Source organism: Haliaeetus albicilla, chromosome 11 (assembly GCF_947461875.1).
Source record: "Haliaeetus albicilla chromosome 11, bHalAlb1.1, whole genome shotgun sequence".
Lineage (NCBI taxonomy): Eukaryota > Metazoa > Chordata > Aves > Accipitriformes > Accipitridae > Haliaeetus > Haliaeetus albicilla.
In genome coordinates this window covers 35549047-35569416 of record NC_091493.1, presented here as the reverse complement: position 1 = coordinate 35569416, position 20370 = coordinate 35549047, and the positions used below count along the sequence as shown (strand labels likewise).

At 39.3% G+C, this 20370-nt stretch overlaps 1 long non-coding RNA gene across 1 annotated transcript in view; it reads right to left on the bottom strand.

Annotated features, from left to right (window-relative positions):
• The window catches only part of LOC138687636 (uncharacterized), a 151855-nt gene that overhangs the window by 36183 nt on the left and 95302 nt on the right, over positions 1-20370 (bottom strand). The window contains exon 2 of the long non-coding RNA XR_011326765.1: positions 16303-16402. This is a non-coding gene — a long non-coding RNA (uncharacterized lncRNA). The remainder of the gene's footprint in view (positions 1-16302; positions 16403-20370) is intronic.

Here is a 20370-nt window from a genome sequence, read left to right as displayed (position 1 = left end):
TACAGAAACTTTATCCTGCCTTTCTCCACACCTATACACTACAAAACATGAGATTTGTAGATGGACTGAGGCATGTGAAAATAGCTGTAACGAGTAGACAGTTAAATTACTTTTAAGAACAGGCACGTCTGAAATTTTGAGGACATAATGGAGTGCTCAGATTTATGCCAGCTGAGGATGTTGCCACGCAGTGTTGCAGATTTGGGAATTATGTATAATGCCAGATCACTTGAACCGAACAAAGAATTTGACTATGTTTGCCTAGCTTGTTCTTAAACACCTCAGCTAACAGAAACTCCACAACTTCCCAGGGCAATCTACTGCAGAATTTCACTTGCCTTACTCTTAGAAAATCTTCCTAATATCTAACTATTACTATCCAGCTACGGCATGGAAATTATAATAGAGGTTTTAATTTCCCCTGTGAGATGCGAGTATAAGACCCCAGAAATCTTACAGCAAGGGATGAAGATGATCACATCCTTAGTCTGCTAAGAAAGAAGATGGCAAAAAAAGAGTTTGCTTGTATCAGTCCCTCGAATACTGTAATCTCATGCAGGGGTCATAGGAACTAAATTTTTTAAATCACCTCTCTCATTTGCACAGAAAACGTTTATACTAGTAAATAATTAATTACATGAGATTCTCTTGGCAATTTTCGTTACAAAATTCATGATTAAATTATATTTCACGTCTTGGGAAATAGCAAACAGTTAACCAAGGTCAAGCCATGTTTCAGCCAGTCCAGAAGGAAATTTATCATATATTTGCTAACTAAAAATTATGCTAAAGTGAAAAAGCCAGACACTCAAATACGAGCTACTGAAAGAAAGTAAAATTACCTCCAAGTCAGCCCTCAGCCAAGACAGAGAACCTAGAAAAAAATTCTAAGTGCTGGCAAGCACAAACTTTGTGGTCCCTATGCTTTCCTTACATGTAATGTAGTCAGTAGGTATGTGACCTTCAAGGGCTCTTGTAGCAACCCCACTGAGATACTGTGAGCTGATACTTCCTGGCCAATTTGATTGGAGTATTCAAAGGAAATGTTAATCTGTGTTCAATAATTAATATTTGGGTTCTTAATTATTCTTTGAGACGTGAGTCAAATCTGAGGGAATTCACACATGCAGATACTGCCTGGAGCATCCCAGCTGCACTGCCAGGAAAACATCTAGCCTCTCTACTTCATGTCCACTGATCCTGCTCGAATTGTACCGATGCCATCAAGACACTTCGAAGCTGCTGAAGAGCAAGGACTTGGCTGCAGAGGATCTAGAAGGCATCCACTGCATCATCCCTTCGCTGTACCTTTTAAGGTGCCTTTGGGGCAGTTCACCTCTGGAAGTCAATGTTTCCAAATCTCTGTGGGCAACATTGGTACCTTCAAAAAAAAAAAAAGAAAAAGACCAAACAGCCTCAAAGAAACAGCTGCTGAACATGCGGAGATCTATTTGCTCCAACCGCAACGAGCAGGTCTGGCCTTGGAAACAAGTCGGATGGTTAACCAACATAGCTTATTCTAGACTTGCATTTTATTTGACACTATGAGTTAGAAAATTTATTTTTAATCTCTTAAATGACTAGTGAGGCTGTGACCTCAGCACATGACTCTAAGTGTTACTTCCAGCGTAGACCCACTGTGCTGCTGCTGCAATCCAGAGGGTGCGGAAGGGACCCTGAAAACAGAGCCAAGTGCCGCCCGGGCACTCAGAGCAATAACGGAGAAGAAACAGCAAACTCCCTGAGGACAGAGATAATCAAGCTGTTTTGATGGAAACGTTTGGCTACCTAATCGGTACCAGTCTGACTGCTAAGCACAAAAGGCTGATTATCTGTAGGTGGCCAAGCTTCCTCAAGAAAAGCTGCTGCGGTTACGGATCTGAAGAGCTTGTGGTTGTTCAAGACGGAGGAAGAAGTTACCACTAGAAGAGCTTCAAGGTAACAGAGCTAGTCAAGATAACGCTGTTGAAGGGAGGTGTCTCCAGATAGTCCCAATTTGGCTGTACATCCCACAGAGGTATTCACTGCTGCTGGTGCTAACGTTATCTCTAGAATTATACTAATTACCAGCTTTGTTATGCTAAACAATCACTTTATTCTGGTAATGCTGGCGTAATTCTAGATTAATTAGCTCAGACTTAATCGGACCTAAGGGAAAAATAAACTGAGAACACACTGACAAACAAGCATGATTTAAATTGTAGAGTTTGTTTTCAGAAATTGGCTAATAATATATTTTGACTTCTGCTATCACTGATGCTTTCACATTTGAAAAGCCATTTCCTTCCATTTCTTCTGATTTTCTGTGCATAACTTTATGAGAGGAAGGGCAAAAAGATCAAGGAATCTTTAAAAAGGAAAAATTATCATGAGTTATCATCTTAGTTCAATCCTAAAAAAAGGGTCTAGCTGTGAATCTGAACCCCAAACTGTCCCATCGAAAAGTTTTTCAGCTCCAGAGACTGGTTCCAGTTTCTCTCTCCACTCTGCACATCAGAGTCTGGTAGATGTCAATTTTTTCTAACTATCAACTCTTATAAATCCGCCTTTGAGCTGCTTCCAGTTGATGACTGTGTTAAGAAGTGGCAAAACTTTTCTCACAGGAATAGTTTCAATGCATTTTGAAGCCAGCTAAAACTCCACACGCTCCTTCTCAGCCTGCTTGCTTCCTTTCCCCCTCCCCTTAAATGCTTTATTTTTAAGGTCAATGCTTAATTCTGCAAGGAAGTTAAGTTTTCAAATAAACAAAAGAAAAATAAACTACCTGCGATGAATACGCTGGGGCTTTTCAGTACTTCTTTATTTTTGTTTTTCTACCAAAAGAAAAACTAATTGTTCCACAGTCCAATTGCCTTGAGCTTTCTGCCTTATGAAACCTCTGTTATTAAGCGGTTCAGTTGTCAGAAGGATTTAATCCCTAATCAGTCTTTGTAATCAGGTCGTGCAGACTGCCAGACAAATGCTTGACTTTAATTCACTACATTTTATCTTGATGTCTGTCTGCAGCACCAGATGCAATGCACAGGGAAAGAAACAATGCTCCATCTGGGACACCTTCTTGCATTTCAGCTTTGCCGTTAAGTTTCATCAGCTAACCATGATTTTGTTTCCTTCTGCTCTCCCAACTGAGATTTTAACAGTTGCCCTAATTAGTAGTTAGACTTGTTATTGAACTTAGTTTTCATATGATTTTAACTTTCCTTAATGCCTAAACAAAGTCAATGTGCTAATACTATTTTCCAGCTAAAGTATCACACTTCCATTTGAAAAGCTCTTTAACCTGATATTTGTGCTTTCCTTATATTTTCCATATCGGTCATTACCTGCCTATAAGCATCACCATTTCCCCCCACCCCTGCTTTATAGTATGAACTATACTATTTCAGTATTCAGCTGTAGGTGTTCTGGTTTGTCTGCTTTTATGAAGCTTGGAAAAAACATTTTTAACCCAAGAAAATGTGCTTTACTCAGGCTGAAACATGAATCAGTGTTTCTTCTCTGGGTCTTTAAGTTCTTCCAAGTCAATTGGTCCAAATCAATTAATTTTCCCTCTCCTGACCCTACAGCTTGCTCTTGAAGTTAATTCCTTAAACTTTATTTCACATGCAGTTATAGTACATCTTTGAGTCCACAGATGAATCTGAAGGCGTACATGTAGTTGCAACCAATGAAAGTTGCATGGCTGTTTGCCACATTTTCTTAGTTCAGATGTTCTTAGAGGTGTGTTAGTGCATAAACATTATTAGAGCTTCATCTGGTGGAACCACACGGCGAGATGAAGAATTTAGATTTTATGTAAAAACTGTTTCTAGCTTATATAAATTAAAAAAAACACTTGCAATTACAGCTGATTATGCAGAGAACCTGAGATGAACCTCAAATGTATGAACAGTCTTTGCATCAGACTCCTAAAGGTCGGTGCTCCTCCAAGACCAGATTCGTTCATGATGTGCGTCTGATGCTACTGGAAGTATATTATTCCTTGTACTTTGAATTGTTTTAATATAACCTACACCCATAATTCAGACACAATTTATTTGAAAACATAGTCACCATGACGATGAACAGTGTAAATGTCAAAAGACTTTAAAAACACTCCCTTTTCTACAACATGAATCTCTTTCCAATTTCAATATTTTTCATTAACAGTGTCTCTCTTCTATCTCTAAATCAGCTACAGTTCTGCAAGTAATGATCACCTGTTATCAATAATATATATATACACACCCAGGCCACAGTGTCTACTCAAAATTCACTGAGTCAGTCAGCAAAACTATTTTTTTTTTTTTAATTAGTCCTACAGAAGGGTGTTTTCTTCTTTGTAACAAAAGCATGACTTTGGGGCCACCCATGATTTACTACATTGTGAGAAAACCAGACAATAATACTGTATAAAAAAACTCCAATATAACTGAAAAAGATTATACCAAATTACAAAATTCAATCCTTCAGTTTCCAGAGAAAACAGCCAAAGTGCTTTAAAACCCAAGATTTCACTGGGATTAGTGTCTATTTTAAAGTCATTATAAACAGCAGTGAAACTTCCACAAATTTTACTCAAGATCAGATACAAGTAGGCAAGTATATCTAATTGCATATACAACTAACGATCTGTAGAAATGGAAGGAACCAATCATGTACCTCATCTACCCAGAGAAATAGAGAAAATAAAGTACTTCTGCTTCTGGACTTCAGGGTTAGTTACTGAACTGTTGGCCTGTTCAGCTGGATATTCTGGCAACATTTCATTACAGAAGAAGCTCTTTTCTATAGAGAGAAACAGTGTTTGCTGAAATGTTGTTTCTGCTCATTGAACTTCTGTCACTACAAAGGAAATGCAGTTAATCTTTAATTTGCAATGAATTTAGTACTTTCAGATTAACGAGGAAGAGACCCATACAGGCTGTAACGGGCTATCCATGCAATTTTCCTTGTGTTCTCTCGCACCTCGTGTTACAGCTTAGCCTGAGCTTCTGTTTGTGAAGATATCTCACTGTTTTCTTAATAAGCATCCTTGGCATCTAATCTAGTGCTAGGATAGGTACCTGTGGCCTCACTGAGCTGTGAAATGAATCAGACATAGGTAACAGCTTTTCTGTCATCCTGGCATGAATCAAAAATGCCTCAGTACCCAAATGCTGACAGCCATAATTTATTCTTCAGAATTTGGGGGGAAAGTGCCACTGAACACTCAGCTTTCCCTTAAGAACCCCAGCACAGCCACCAGAAGTGAAGAGCCTCAAATATTAAACTTCCTATTTCAGGTGCTGCTAGAGGGAAGAGGGGCAAGAATGCTGAAGTTCGAACTTTTGGGAGGTGGAAAAATTTGCTTCCAAGTTGCTGCTTATTACAGCAACTGCTGAAAAATGGCAGTTCTGCCTGGGATTGGAATGCCTGGGTGCCGTACGTCGTGGTGATGATTCCTTCAGCTAATGGGCTGGAATTCACAGGTGCATTAGGAAGTGAACAAACTGGCAGTCTTACAGTGAGTAGGCTCAAAACTACATTCACGTGAATAGCAAAGCCTTATAAGCTTTTGCCTGATGCTCAGCCCCGTGCTTCTTTAATTTTAACCTTTAAAAAATTGAAAAAGCAAATGTGAAAGATTCCCTAAACCTTCCTCCGCAATTGCCTGTGGATGTATCATTTTCTTTTAGCTCACCTCCCCACCACCCCTTTTTTTTTTAAATCTTTTGATGCCTCATATTTTTGAATCACCAGGAGCAGAATAAAATTAGTTCTGAGAGAATAGAGCAAGGTGAGAAAAAAGGTGGGCTGCATGATATGGTTATGGACCCATGGAAACATGAGAAATGAGTCACTGAAATCGAGTGATCATAAAGAGATGAGATAAAACAAAGAGGAGAAAAAGTAGTTGAAAATGTTAGTATGTTAACTGAAATATGTTGAAAAGCACTACTTTAAAATAAACCAATTAACGATGCCTACAAATTAAGTAAGGTTATGTGGTAGTGTAACATTTTAAAAGAATTTTTTCCCCCACAGAAGTACAGTCTTCAGATGATCACAACCCAGTAAGAAAATCACCACCAGCAAAATTCACAGAGGAACATAAAATTACTACCAATTAACAGAATTCAGACTGCTACTAAGAATTGCATAAATTGAATGTAGGGAATATAATGATTACAGCTTCACCTTTCAAAAAATTTCATGTAAATCCCTCATGTTGCCTCAGACTCTAAGTATTGAATGTTTGCTACTGCTCTTTAATAATCTCATAAATTGCTTTGGGTTTTTTTGGTGGTCAATGGAAAAAAGAATACACAAGAAAGCCGATATAAACAGTAGCCTGGTGGTTAGCGCACACTCCTGGAAAATTAGCATCAGTTTGACTCCCTTCCCTGCTGAGGAAGGTCAGGCATTGCTTTGACAAGTTCTTTAACCATAACGCTATTTTACATAGGGCAAGTATCAATGATCCCTCCTGTCCTCCTCCTTACCCCATCAGCTGGGTTTTCAAAATAAAGACATCTATTATAAAAGGTCCAATTGCATCAGTTATGTCAGGATTGCTTAGAGCCAGGCTAGAGCTATTCAGACATCAGCAGCACCTGGACCCCAGCATAGAATCAGAGAATCATAGAATCGTTTAGGCTGGGAAAGACTGTTAAGATCATCGAGTCCAAACATCAACCCAACACCACCATGCCCACTAAACCACGTCCTGAAGTGCCTTGTCTACGCGCTTTTTGAATATCTCCAGGGATGGTGTCTCCACCACTTCCCTGGGCAGCCTATTCCAATGCCTGACAACCCTTGCAGTGAAGAAACTTTTCCTAATATCCAATCTAAACCTCCCCTGGCACAACTTGAGGCTGTTTCCTCTCACCCTATCTCTAGTTACTTGGTAGAAGAGACCGACCCCCACCTCACCACAACCTCCTTTCAGGCAGTTGTAGAGAGCGATCAGGTCTCCCCTCAGCCTCTTTTCTCCAGGCTAAACAACCCCAGTTCCCTCAGCTGCTCCTCACAAGACTTGTTCTCCAGACCCCTCACCACCTTCGTTGCCCTCCTCTGGACACGCTCCAGCACCTCCATGTCAGAGGGCTACATTTATTCATGTCAGATGACTCTCAGGCAGAGACCTCCTACATCTAGTTTTAGACACTTGTGTTCCTCTTTAGACTTTATCCAGAGAACTTCTGCTTCTCTCCACACCAGCACTCCCTGAACACACGGACATCCTCTTTGGACAGGAGCTGAGAGGGACATAGTACAAAATCCAAGATGTACGTTTCCACGGAACAATGATCTTTGATATCAGAAGGCATCAGATCACACCCCAGCGGATACAAAAGTGAAGAAACAGTTTTCTGTGTATTTGATGCTTCTGCTTTAAAGTGGATTTATAACTGGTAATTCCTTTGAGCCCAAAATCATGGTGATGAAATCCAGGGGTAAATGAAATCTTGTTTGGTAGAATTATCCTCTATCAGCAAAAAACAGGTCTGTTCTCATTTGCAGTGAACTGAATGAGAAATACACTGATGCCTGTTTAGGAGCAGGATTATTCCCCCGGTCAGGACCATGGCAATACAGAGACTTTCATAGTGGAGCTGCCCCATCAGCTGGTAACTAAAGGCTTGACTCCTTTCTCCCAAGAGAAAATAAAAAACAATAAGTGAGGAATGACACGGTTGTGGAAAATGCGAACGGAAGCATGCCTGAAAAATCAACTAAAAAGTGCATCACACTTGTGCAAAGCATTGAAAAATCACTCTGCTGATCAGTCAAATCTTGCAACACTCGTAGATGCTCATGATGTTTGCAGGTTACATTTACACAGCCCTGGGAACTAAATTCAAGCACTAATCACTTAAAACCTTTGAAACTTTTTCTTTCAGGAATTTTTCATGCAAACTGTTCATCGCTTAACCAGTAACAAATATTAACTTCTTTTTTAATAGCGAGGGACTTCAAGAACATCCACTGAAAACACAGCGCTCCCCGTTTTTCTCGGTAAGGAGATGGATTCTGCTGAGGAAAGAGCTGCTACAGAACCACCCGGTCAGGAGTAATGAATATCCAATCTTGTGAGTGCCAACAGAAACCAAATGAAAAAAAGCTGTCTGCCAATAATTCTGAAAATGATCAAGTGTAGTGGATTTTTTTCTCTTAAAAAGAGAGTTGGCAATAGTCTTGAAGCCTTTAAAACCTTACAAAACATTGCATTGCTAAATGACCTTGTTAGCTCAAAGCTTTTCTGTAAGCTATATGTTAGTGGTGCCAACAGAGACATCATATAAGGCATCTTTTGTAACATATTTTTATCTTACAGATTTCAAATGTGGACACTAGACATTTAAAAATAATTTAAAAGAGCCAAAGCAGACATTCACTTGAGTATGTTTCAGACTATGCAGACGGGAAAATAAAGATTCTTAGTTTTAAGAAAGGTATTTAATAAATTGGATTAATAATTTAAAACCAAGAAACTTCCTTGTTATTGATGACATAAGACATTTAGAAAAGGATGGATTCATTGGAAAATAGCTAATGAGCTCATTAATGCTCCAAGTAGAGCAGGGTTTAATTGAAATCAATTACTTCACTCTCTTATAAAAAATATAGATCAGTCTCACTTGAAACAAATATCCATAACATCTGCAATCAGAAAGAAAGCGGTCTCAATGGCTTTTGGGGATTTTATAGCAGATACAGAGACTATGTTGCTTTGATCACAGAAGGGGAAAAAGGTCCTCGTCTCTGTATCCTCCTTGCATGTTTTTCCATCACCGCATTTTTTAGATTTAATTTAGATTTCTAGAACAATTTATGCAAAAAAGTGCAAATAAATTTTTCCCCTCTACATTGTAGAATATAATTGTTAAGACAAAACATATGAAAAAGTGTTTTGATTTACAGATTAACTTTGCTTCTTGATATGTTTGAAAATTTTGATTTGCTGACTGAGAAAATGTTTCCTTTTACAAGGAAGGAGTGGAAAAGTGCACTATTCTGTGAGGATTAAACAACAGACAGCAAAAACTGAATCCAGGGCAAATCCACTATGGTAGATTAGCTTCAATTTTCTTAATAGCTAAGTCATTAATGGAATCTAACCCCGTCTCCCTCATCTCCCCCTGCATGAGTTCTTCCCCGTGCGGCGGTCTCAGACACAGGCTGCCGCTGAACACTTAACCGTTCAAGTCATGGCCAAATTGCTGTGTCTAAAGAGAACCTGGTACACACACTCATAGGCTGAGCTGCTAGGAAGCACTTTGTGCTTTTCTCAGTGAAAAAAAAAAAAAAATCACTTTCTTTTTCACTGGCACTGCAAGATCTGTGTTCAGTCCTTGCAGCAAAAATTTAAAACCTTGAAACTTAGCCTCTTTGTAGTTAGCCCCAGCTGTACAAGTTGTTCCAACTGTTAAAAGCCTACACTATTGCACAGCATCTCCTACCACCGATACTGTTAATGCCGTCTGTTTTTCAGATATTCATGGATAAAATGACTTTCCCTCCATGACACTTATATAGCCTGTTTTACATGAGACATGAGGAGGCTGCAACTCAGCTGTGTTTATACAGGAATAAGGATGTTTAAGACCACCTTTTTTTTTTTTTTACACTGGTGAAACAGAAGAACCAAAGGGTTCAACGGGGTTATTAAGCCTTCATCCTGCATTCAGCCCACACTCATACAGGCAAGTATGAAGTTTGCTCCAGGCTTGTAAATGGGGCAACGAGGCCACGGTAAGGGGAAACAGTCTGTACTCAGTCAAACACCAGCTGATGGCTCATGCCGTGGTACAAGAAGGGAATCAGAGATCACGCCGGCATTTTCGTGGTCACAGTCTGATCTCTGTCAGCTCTTGGGGCAATGCAGCTCTAAGGACATGCTCCTTAGCCACAACACAGTTGTGCCAGAGTGAGCGCTTAGAATTTGCTTTGATCTTTCCAGCTCATTGATATTCAAGAACTTCAAGGATCACAGAAATAAGGGGTTTCTTTTTCACTTGATCCATGAGAGTCTGAGACAAAGACAAAGCGATAAGACAGAGCATCCCTCCTTCCATGCAGCTCGCCGGGCAGGTGACAGGTGAAGTTATATCCATTAGATTCCGACACTGGAAACCACCCAAAGTACATAGAGCAGGCAAAAATTCAGCTTTGACATTTCTGCCTCCCGAACAGAATGATTTAAAATTTCCTTCCAAAGCAGCCAGACAAAAGGCATGGAAGCAGTAATTACAATCACAGCCTGTGAAAGCCAGGTGGGGATGGGCTAGGTGATTTATCTCACTTCAGGTAGTAGGAAGAAGGAGAAATTGAATCTCTTTCCACCAAGAAAAAGGTAAGAAATTGGCTACACAGGAGCATTAACAGTGCAAACAAAAAGAATGAGCTCAGGCAGATTCTGTTGTTTGACTACTTGGGGTTACCTTGTGCAAACTGAAATCTCCCCCAAAAGCAGCAGTCTGGATGATGCTCAGAGGGGCACTCAGAGACCCCCTGCTCCAGAGAGAGCACCAGGCTGCTTCTGGCACTCCCCAGCCCACCGGGAGAGAGATGTTTTTATTTTCACTTCTCAGTTCTATCTCCAGCTCATGCAAGAATGAAGTTACAGATCTGCCCTTTCTAGAGCTGCAAACAGACAAAAAAAAGAAAAAGGAACACTGTATATACATGGCATAAAAGCAGAGGGGGTTGCCCAACTCTCCTCCTATAGCTATAGAATGTAGAAGTGGTGTTCAACAATTAAAAATAAAACCTACCATAAAGAGCAGTTCTACCTCTACAGCCCATCCACAAGAAAAAGTTATCAGGAAGCATCCTTGGGATGAAAACCCTGTCTGCTCTTGCTGCTTTGGTTTAGGAAGCTTCTTGGACCGCTCTGATCTCAGAGTGATTGCTGCTGTTCATTATTTGGCCAGAACTATGCCCACAAAAGTACATAATTTGTGAAGTGTTGTTAGACTCCGATATCTCTGAAGCTGCAAGCCTGAAGTTAGGTATCATGAACTTGTATAAGAATGGCAAGGCTACTTTAAATGGCAGCTCTTGATGTTGAATGTACATATCCAGTTCCATATTTGCTCTCAATTTGCTTACAGGTGGCTGTTCTCAGGGGCAGGAGAGGATTGCAATGCATGGGATGCAAACTCAGGAATTAAAATGACAAAGCTCTGATCTCTGACATCCAGTACCATTTCATGCCAATTTGTAGCAGCAACTACTGCGTTCAGTGTCCCTGTAGAAATGCATGGTGCTTATCTTCACAACATGAGTGGTTTTGACCTGTAGCAATTACAACAGGGCATACTCATTAATACTGGATGATACATTTGCACCTTGAAGCCAAAGCATATTTTCCCAGCAATTTGCTAGAGAAACTATCTTGCCTCAGAGCCTTGCTGTTTCCATCTCACACTAACATATTCATGGATTCCATACTTCCAATAGGAACATCATAGCCAAGGCACAGCAGGTGCCTTGACTTGCCAGTTGTTATTGCAGAATGTAATGACAGGGCTTAAATCTATTTCCCAATTTATAGGTTAAAAACAAATCAGAAAAAACACTAGATCCAATAAAACTATGCCTGTTTGAAAGATATATAGTGACCTGTATTGTATTTTTCAATGACATAACAAGAGGCCAGGGTGTTTTCTCATGTTTACTGGCCCACGTGGGTAACAGTTGCTGGCTTTCTCAGACACACATTTTAGCAACTTCTACCTTTATTACAACCTGATTTCTTCTAACAAGAAATGAAAACTTGATCTTTAATTACTCTGTAATAAAAACAAACAAAAAATCACAGTCCCTTTTGCAAACTTCACATCTTGTTTTATTAGGCAACAATTTATAAAAAAAGAAGATAGTACTAATAACAGATAATAATAATAATTATTAATAGTAATAATAATACACTTGTCCTCCATCATTGTGGAGCAACATTAGCAAGACTCTAAAGATGTAAAGGCTGTTACATTAATCTGTATTACTTCTTAGGAAAAAAAACCCAAACACCACAACCAAACCCAATACCTCTCTTGTTGTTCTGCAATCCCTTTCAAGTTTGCAGAATAATTCTTACTTTAAACGGAAATAAGGGAGTTGAGTCAAGCCCACTATCATGAACATTATTCAGTCCGTACTGCAGGAGAATCCATAGCTCAGAAAGCAGCAGATTTATTGCTGCAATGGATCAAGCTTTTAACACAAAAAAACCCCTGCTTTTGGCATGACTTGTTAGCTTTAACATGTTCACTCTGTATTGGCTCATAGGAGGAACATTTAATGTTTAATTGATGAACAGAGAAGAAATGAAAAAAAATTGAAATTTTGCAGTATTTGCATAATTGCAAATAATATTGCACATGCATCAAAAATTATCCTTGCTCCCCACTTCTGACAGGAGTGCAGGGGATTATTGCAACCAACTCCCCAATAATCCCTGCACTTATTTTCACCCTGCAGCATGACCATACCTTCAAGTTTCCTCCAAAGTTCCAAATTTTCCCTAAAGCTCAGATCCAGTATTCAGCAGAAGAATTACCCGGTCCCTAATCTAGATTCTAAAATCTTCTTGAAACTTGTATCCTCCTGGGCTGTTACACCACCAGGGAACGGCACATCTGAGCATCCTCCTACCACCGCCCCCCCGACACGCATCCAGCTGGCTCTCGAGACCCCACCGACACCAGCGCCACGCAGCTCGCTGGGGAAGTTCGATGCTTGTCAGTATGGTCAGTCTAGGAAATTCTCAGTTAAAATAATTTTTATCAAAAAAGAAGCCAAGTCTGCCAAAAAGAAAAGGATTTGCAAGAAAAGAAGAGTTTCCGTTCATCCACCCTGTATTTGCCATTTAGGCATTTGGAAATGAAAACATTTTCCCCTCTTGTTTGAAATTATCTTCTCTCTTGACATTTTGGGACAGGTTTTTTTATTATTATTGCCACATACAAGCTAAGTGGTCAAAACCGACATGAAATGTTTTGAAATCTTAAAAAAAGTCTCAGTTACCCCAAATTGAAACTTTTTTTCTGAATTTTTGGTCTGTGGACAGTTCAGAGATCAACATTCTTTGTCCCTCTGTGAAACATTAACAATTTTTTTCCAATTTGGAAATTATTTGAAAAAGGGATGCCAAGCTCTATCCACCAGTCACTTACTCTCTGACCTGAGTTTACTTCCCATGGGCACAAATAGTAAAGTCCATTTCTGCTACAGAAAACAATACTAGGAAATAGGGGGATAACGATAAAGTGCTATGGCTGGCTCAAATTCATCAAGATACTTAATGAGACTTTTTTATGTACATTGACTCCCCCATACTAACCTAGGGCTGCCCCTATTAAAGCATCTGGGGTCAGCTTCTAGGCACTATCTGGACTCCGATTTTATACAGAAGTATGTGTTTACTCAGCACGCTGAACTAATTTGAACTTAACTTGGTTACTTTCTTCCTCAGAAATAAATCTGACTACATCTCCTGTTTCAAAACATTTTAGAGGTTAGTAAAATATTTTAGTATTTTAGTTGGTTAAAAAAACCACCTGTCCTAAATAAATGATGTTCCTCTGTGATGCATAATGAATGCAACAGCATTCCCTATAATGAACCATCCAGGTCTATAAACTGAATGTTGCTTAAATGAATTATTTTCTAGCTTCTAATTCATCAATCAAAGCCTAGTAAGTCTCTAAATACAGCCTGTATTATAGAGATTATAGCATACCTTAATGATATTTAAATACAAGGGCAAAGTTCTGTTGCAACTGTTTCTCCAACTGTCATAATTTCCGCTGAAGGGTAGAATATTAATAAATGACAAACCAGCCTCAAAACCTTTCCTAAAACGCACAGTCCCAGAAGGGCATTATCAAGATTCATTTATAGATTCAGTGACAAGACAAAGCAGCAATGCAGAATGTTTCTTAGACACTGAGTTTTCCTTCCCCCAGGGATGCCTGGGAATGCCATCAGTTTTCCAGGCCTGGCAACAACCCGACGTTAGCCTGCATTTCCACCCAGCACGGGCCAATAACAGGTTTTTGGACTCAAACTCCAAAAGTTATTTGGTCACCGATGTGTCCCAGACTCAGTGAGAACCAGGTATCCAGCACACTTAGGGTCCAAGCCCTATATTCTGCAGCAAATTAACTGTGTCAAGAAACAAATGGTGCAAAGGAACACCAGGAAAAGATGAGCCAACCCCTATGACATGCCAAGGGTCTTAATCACAAAGTTCCTTATTGTTTCAATCAAAGGACAAGAGCTAACATCTTCTCCAGAAGTCCCTGTTGCAGCTGACACCGGACATCAGATGGTGAAAATTTTTCAGAAGGAAGCTTCTGTAAACATTTCAGAAATGCTTTGCTAGCTCCCATTATCCCAGGTCCATATTTCGCCGCCTTAAACTGATAGAGTAGCACAGTTAAGGCAGTATCTATGAGTTTTATCCCAAGGAATTGTACATGGCAATTTTTATTTTTCATCTGTAGCTTTCTAAAGCTGACATTCTGGAGATGCCTGCAAAATAGCTGCTTGAAAGCCACGCAAAACTCAAACTGTCATATACTTTTTGACATTAATCTCATTTAAATGGAAAAAAATCCAGTTCCACTTCAAAAAAACCTTTTCATGCAGCAAATATGCAAGGTTTGGGGATATTTTCTGCCTCACAGGGCTCATTCCTAAATTCCTGATGAAATATAGGAAGAGCTTGAGCCATTCCTCATTCCTTTCGGAAAGCCTCCGTCACCTCCACCAATTTAGAAAGGTGAGTCACCAGCTACCTCCCTAGCAAAAGCTAAATTTCCTCGGTGATTTCTCGTGCCTGCAAAAGCTGTGTCTGTCCACATGCGGCTTATATAAGGCTGAATGGCTACTGTCCAATTAGCTTTTGGTTATCTAACCCTCTTCCCTAATGCAGATAAATGATTAAGTTCCTCCATAATGAACTACCTATAGGGTACTCCGGCATTTTCACGGCCGCTTCTGGGTCTGATGCACACCACGCCTCGGCAATCGAGAAAACGGTTTTACTCTGAGCGTGGACAGACTGGGCAACAATACCTGCTGCTAAAACTTACTCATCTCTGTGCCAAGATGTTCGTCAGCTTTTGGTGCTATTTTTTCTTCAAGTTTCAGAGCATTTGTTAAACTGAGCACTTACTCCCATTTCAGGCCATCTCCCTGCTAATCCTCTGTGTTTTAGTTGTATTGCTACCATGGTATCGTAAATCTACTCAGTTCTTGACTTGCAGTTGCAGAGAGCAATAATACTGATGTTAACAGAAATCTCTACTGTTGACATATATGTTTTCCACTTTGCTAGATGCAAAAAACCAGCATTTCAGCTCTGCAGATCTGAATGCGTTACCTTGGCTATCAATTTCTATCTGTAACACTCCCCTGGACTTCTCACTAGATTCCGAGCTTCCCAAAGGACACGTAATTCCGTGTTACAGAAAATGCCATTCCAGTGTGGCTCCAAACCTGTTCAAAACCTGGGTGTGTGAGAAATCCCCCACAAAAACCTGTCTTTGTATAAAAAAAATATAAAATAGATAATTTCACACATCTAGTCATCTTTTATAAGCATTCCCATATTTATTTAAATTATTTGGTTATATTTGCACAGCACTTTGAAAATGAAAAGTACGTGAAGGGATGCAGCAAACATATTGGCCTAATTTGCTTTCTTGTTTTAGACCAGGTGTAATGCTACGGAATTCAGTGGAGTTGTTTTTAATGAATGCCAGTATAGGAAGAAAGAAGTAGGCCAAGTACAGGTATGTTTTATTAAAGCCTCTGAGCTCCTAGGAACACAGCAGTATTAATGGCAGTATAAAATGATATGTGAGATTCATTTGCAAAAGAAACTTGGATAAAATATATGGAAGATATAAAACCAAGGTTAATAGTCCACAGACAAAAAACAGTCATAATTTTCAAGCTGAAAAGGTAAGGGTGCTTCAAGAGCTTCTTTTTAGGGAACAAAACTGTATAACATCTTCATAAATAACTAAGAGAATATACACTACTATTGTACTTTTTATATTCATCAGGTCTGATGATAATACCAAATTACAAGAGGCCAGAAGAAAAGTAACAGATGCCTGGAAATTGCATAAGACCCTTAAAGTTTCAGAAACTGGACCTGCATTCTTGGATGAAACTCAGCACTGTTTAGGGGCAAAGGAAATAAAAAAGAGCCAACTTGTTTAGAGGACAACAAGAATATCCATGACAGGACAGATCTGCAATACACTGGTCAGTGTGCCTCTATTAACACCTACAATAGCAGAGCAAAACCACACTCACCTGTTGCTTGCAAAGACTCTCTGCCTTTAAAAATGTAACATTGTCACCCATATTTCTTCTCTCAAAGTGCAAGATTATTTTATCATTCCAAGGGATAAGACTGCAAAGAGAAGATAAATTAATGAGCATGTTGGCACTACAGAAAAGTAACAAAACCTGGCAATAATGCACAGGCAAATCGCTATGACATTATTTTGAATGCTGCTGTCAAAAGTTCATTGATTTTCTGCTTTTGAAAAGTGTGTGTAATGATTCCATTTCCACCTTATTCTTGGCTCATTAAAATGAATACTTTCACATTAAGAAGGTTGGATCATCACCCTTAGAGTGTATGGATTTGAAAATAAAAATATCTCAACCTTTACAGCTAATGCATGCCCATATTTTATAGTAATGGTGCATAATGAATATGGTATCTACCCTAATTTATTCTAAGCTACTTTGTTACCACAAAGAACTTCAGTAACTCATATATATTAAAAGTTACTTCATTTTATAGTTATTTGGCTTGCAAAGTCAAGCACTCAAAAAATTAAATAATACCTAATTTTCTCTGAAGCCACTGAATTCATTCTTTCTCGTGCAATTAATATGACAGGATCCTATGAGGGAAATAATGTGTGATTAGGTACCACACACCTAGGTTAGGTGTGTATGTTGTGGTACCAGTACACAAATGTGTAAGATGGCAATTTAAGCATGGATAAGCAACAAAAAAAAAATCTTAAATACAGTAGGAGCTACATGTGTTGAACCACCTAGACTAATGGGTTGGCACAATGCAGTAGAAGATGATGAAAAATGTGACCGTTTTCACAGAAACAAACTGGCCGCAAATGTAAACTGAGCAATTTATGCTGAGTATGACAAAGTTTTTAATCATTAGAACCAGGTGTAGTTTCAGGAGTCTCTCTTCTACAGGAGAAGTCAGCACAAAAACCTGAAAAATTTTAAGCTGGATCCTGGTGTGTTTCTGAAGAGACACGCGGCACTGTCACTGCAGTAACATTGACTCGATATGGCAGCAGTGGAGATGCTTTCCAGCCTAGGTCCTGTGATCCTAGGTTTCTTCTCCCTTCTTTTGCTTGTGCTTTCCCATTAGCTCGCTTTCCTCATGTGCTTTGGAGAAGCGTGTGAGTCAGTGTGTTAATATTATGCAGCAAAGTGATAGCAAAAAGCAAGGAAGCAGGGTTCAAACACTGAAAAGCCTCGCTGCCTAAATATCTTCTGATCTTGACTGCTATCTCTAATTGTTACTATCCATTAAATGTATAAATTCATTAACAGCTTTTCAGCAATAAATAATTAATGGAAGTGAGATGAAGAAAACATGACTGTAATTAACTGCAGAAAACATCCACGGAAGCTAACTGTTCATAACAAAAATACAAACCGCGTCTCACACACCGGCACTTGACACAGTCTGATCTAGAAGAGCTGCTCTCAGAGCTGAACTTAAAGCCCTAAGAAGTTGTTTTCATTTGTACAGAAGATTAGGCCCTTCATGCCACCACACAGAAACCACTAAATTAAAACCAACATTTTTCAAGACTGCCTGGATGTTGTTTGCTCAGCCCAGCTTTCTTACTCTTGGCTCCCAGTGATATTTTCTATAACCCTTTTCATGTATATTGCCCAGTTCAAGGTTATTGTTGTTTTCCAGGTGGGAGCTACTTTATGTGGCTACACCCCAGGAGTGACATGACCACGCTCTGTCCCTAGGAGGTTTTAGCATTTTATGATCTGTTTGCTATTTAGTTGTCGCACAGTGTGCTTTCCCCTGATAGAATTTACAGGTAATATTCAGTGCCAAAGATGTCCCATAAATATGATGGACTACATGATTGCTATCATTGCATCTTCCAAGCATAGCATCAGAACAAGTGCTGAAGACAGGCTCATAGATAACAGGCTCTCTAGGTACATTTCACTAGTGTTAACTGTGACAAACACTATAAAATCAGCAGCGAACAGGAGGTGATTATCAGTCTGACATTATCAGTAGAATCCTGGATGGCATTCAGCACAGAAGTCTATATTTCACGATAAACTGTTTTTCTTTCATTTTCAGGCTGAACATCTCAGGGAATGTTTCAAATACAAAAAATTCTCAGAGACTCCAATAAATATTACTTAACGGAATAAATACAGTGATCATCCTTGTTAATTATTGTTTTCTCTGACTCCAAAGACCCAAATGTGATTTACGATTGAAACACACTCTGTTTTCTGCTCTGCCAGCAGAGCTTTTGTTTCATCTTCCTGGCTCTGAAAGCTCCAAGTTTCACCGCAACAAAAATTTTCTCATATGTAGAGCTTGAGACATCCCCCCAAAATTTTCTGGCTGGCAGACCTGTAGCATTCGCTTGGATGCTCGGGGCTGTCTCCCAGCCTCCTGTTTATTTACAAGTGACTTCTCTTTCTTTGTACAACTGTTCTGTGTTGTATTGGCTTTATTTGTCATCTCTCCCTCTAAACTATTTGAATGCAAATTTAGACATGTATATGTATATACTTTATTGTGTGAAGTTTATACATAAATGCATATATGTATAAATATTGCATGGCATAGTATATAATATTAGAATGCAGACATGTATAGAAAACCAACTGAGATGACCAAATTTTGACATCTAAATGCACCAGACTAGGCTTGTGTAGCTTACTGTATACAGCACAGGATTTCCATCCAAAATCTTACCAATAATTTTTGGTCTTTTAGATCAGTTTTGCTAAGATATTGACTTAAGGAAGAAAAGTTTCACACATGCCTTGTTTGTCATATGAAGTATTCTCAGGCCCATTTGCTCTTCTATGAAACCTGCCTGCACATACAGTATAAAAAGGAACACCACAGCCATTTATGATTAATTTCACGATATGCTCTCCAAGTTTTATCTGTTCAGGTGAGATGCAGCCTTTCACAAGCAAGTTCTGGAAATCTGCATGCAAGTAAACTACAGCGTTACCTCTAAGGAGCAGACGAAGCACATAATCTGAATTGGACAGAGAATGTGTTTCTCCTGAGAGAAAGGAATTAACAGCCCTCTCTACCACTTATCCACCGGTCCTGAACAGTTTTATATGTGTGTATATATATGCCTAGAAGCCCAAAGAAGAAGTAAAAGTACAGCAGAAAGCAAAAAAACTTTAGACCTAAGTTTGGAAAGTTTGGAAGCCAAAAGCTACAAAATCCAGACCGGTCAGCTGAATTGAAATGAAGATGTGGGGAAAAGAGAAATGAAGGAAATAAGACATTCACCTCTTCTAAGCCAGGTGAAAGTTTCGCAGAGCACCACCAGAATATGCAATAGCCCAGAGTGGGTTCAACTGTTGTGTGACGGAGGCAAATTCATTCCTTCCCCCATAAACCCAAAGCTTCTCTCGAAGAAAAGCAGCTTTTGGTTTTTCTCTGGAGAATGTTTCTGAAGATATGTTTTTAGATATTATGGAGCAAAATAGGATTAAAATCTCTGTTTGTGAGGCTGCTTCTGCTCTGATTTTCTCTAATCAGCCTCCAGAGCTCTTTCAGTGACTGAGAAGAGTTTAAGTAGTTATGATAGTAAAGCAGTCATAGACAGAAGAAACAGCTGCTCCTGTTGACACACTTCTTTCCAAGTGTGCTACAGGATGAGTATTTTGCAGTGGGGATATAGAGAAGCATTTGTATTTTCAATGGGTAGAAGCTGGCCATTTTCTGCCACTTTGCACAATGCTGTAAGTTAGACCTATATTCCTCCACGTCCTTTCTTTTCATTGCAAAATAAACAAGGAAATTTCTTACTCATGGGCAGTAAGGTAAGAGTGCAGTTAATGTACTGCACGAAGGGTGCAGGTAGATTTTATACATGATCAAAATTGGGCCTATTTTCAACTTCTTCCTGCTCATTTATTCATGAGGATAATAGACAGCAAAGCAGCAGCATATTGCAGTTAGCAGTAAAGTATAATTCCTTCAGACAAGAACAATTATAAGATAGACCAACAGTGAGGCTCTGTAGTCTGCTTCCACTGCAATGTGCACAGAGTCAAGGGGAAAGTAAATTAAAAGCTTGAGTGCTCTGCTTC